Source organism: Palaemon carinicauda, chromosome 23 (assembly GCF_036898095.1).
Source record: "Palaemon carinicauda isolate YSFRI2023 chromosome 23, ASM3689809v2, whole genome shotgun sequence".
Lineage (NCBI taxonomy): Eukaryota > Metazoa > Arthropoda > Malacostraca > Decapoda > Palaemonidae > Palaemon > Palaemon carinicauda.
Genome location: NC_090747.1, coordinates 75,745,910 through 75,747,723, shown reverse-complemented (window position 1 = coordinate 75,747,723; position 1,814 = coordinate 75,745,910). Strand labels below are relative to the sequence as shown.

Sequence of the window (1,814 nt, the reverse complement as noted above, 5' to 3'; positions counted from 1 at the left end):
ATTTTACCTTTTACCTTATTCCTAATCAAAACGTAAAACAGTTCTGAAATTACTGCCGATTAAATAAAAAAGAAATCCACAGCGAGATAGGTTAATAGCAACTTAACAATCATGAGATACTCATTTTTATATAAAATTTAACTTATTGGAGTAACATGCATTCTTACTTTTATTAATCAGACACACATAAATCTTACATTTTTCTCTCCTTATGCATGCGAAATGGCAATAAAATCCTGCTAAATTATATTCGAAATTTCCTCCTTGGTATAAACTCCTACCCATCATCTGGAAACACTTTCTATCCCAGTTCCCTCATGAAATATCCCGCATACACAGACACACACGCAGAGTGGGGATACCAGTGGGGATACCTTAACGTGGTGAAAGGGTTTGCGTACCGCCAAAGATCACCAAAACTGTACTAGTCAGGGACACCCATACTAGGTTGGTTTGCTGTGGGGGATAAGACGATACTGTCCAAACCCCAGGCATGAATAAGGACATGTCTGAGGCCTTTGTCTTGCAGTCGACTAGAGACGACTGTATTTATTGTTGTTGTGTGTGTCTGTATGTGTGTTTGTGCGTGTATATCAAAATAACGTTTATACGCTTTCCCGAAAAACTAAATGAGTTATCATTAGGCCTTCCATTATCCTTTTGTTATCATTATCCTTATTCACTGTTTCGCATAAACATCTCTTCTGTGTCTCCGAACAGGCGGAAAGACGATGAAAACCCACTACACAAAGGTCAGCTGCTGCCCCGAAGACAACTGCAACGGATCAGCGAGTCTGAGTCCCGCTTCCCTGCTCATGGTTCTCCTGCTGATACCAGCAGTAGCAGCTGCTGGTGCCCCTGCTATTCGGCGTCTCCTACTGACGACCTTCTGCTGATCTTTCGTAACTGCTTTAATCTCCCGCTTAGCGGGGATATCTAATTCGTTTATGCGATCCGTTTGTCTGTCTGATTATCTCTGTCTTCATTAATCTTTAATTTTCCTTCTATGAATCTTATCAGCTTTTCACTACCTGCTCTCTAAGAGGATTTCATTAATTTATGTATCTATCTATATTTCTATCTTTCTATTCATCTCTTAGCCGTATATCTGTAACTAAAATTAACATGATTATACAAAAGTAGATGAAAACAAATGGATAAAAATCTGTTCTTCCTTGTGGTCTTGTAAGTGTTAGCAATGAGTAGACTTTATATTGTATTTCTATTCTATTGATTACGTCATCATTACGTCATTATTCACGTCATTAGAAGTATTTTGTTAAACAGATGCTATCATTAAATGTAAAATATGTTATTAAGCCATACTCAAATTATAAGAAAACCCCTTTTTTAATAATATAAACAGTAATAAAAGATTAATTATATAATTACATAATTAACAAGGCATAACGTGTTTTGTTGATGAAACTGCATGCCATTAAAATGAAATATGTTATTAGTTATTAGATAAAATGTAAATGAAATATAATTCAAGCTGAATTACAATCTTATGTTAAAGTCACGTTGTTTAAAGCACAAGTATTATGCTAATGAGATTGTATTTCATTGCAATGGCTAATGTTATTTTTACACTATCATTGTGATCTGATGAAATTTTGTAAAGTCATTATAAATGATTAATTGATCAAAGCAATCAATATTGAATGTAAATTCCAATTGTCCCATTGCCATACTAATCAGACTATTTCCATCCTTTTGGAATTAAATTAAACTAATATTGAGTCATCCTTCTTGTTATACGTTTAAATGTGTGTTATGATAATGTTAACAATTCACCATACTATGGACGCAAC

At 34.5% G+C, this 1,814-nt stretch overlaps 1 long non-coding RNA gene across 1 annotated transcript in view; it reads left to right on the top strand.

Moving 5' to 3' along the window:
* Nucleotides 1-1,190, top strand: part of LOC137617184 (uncharacterized) — a 55,970-nt gene extending 54,780 nt beyond the window's left edge. Inside the window, exon 3 of the long non-coding RNA XR_011039582.1 lies at nucleotides 721-1,190. This is a non-coding gene — a long non-coding RNA (uncharacterized lncRNA). The remainder of the gene's footprint in view (nucleotides 1-720) is intronic.
* Nucleotides 1,191-1,814: the final 624 nt, after the last annotated feature.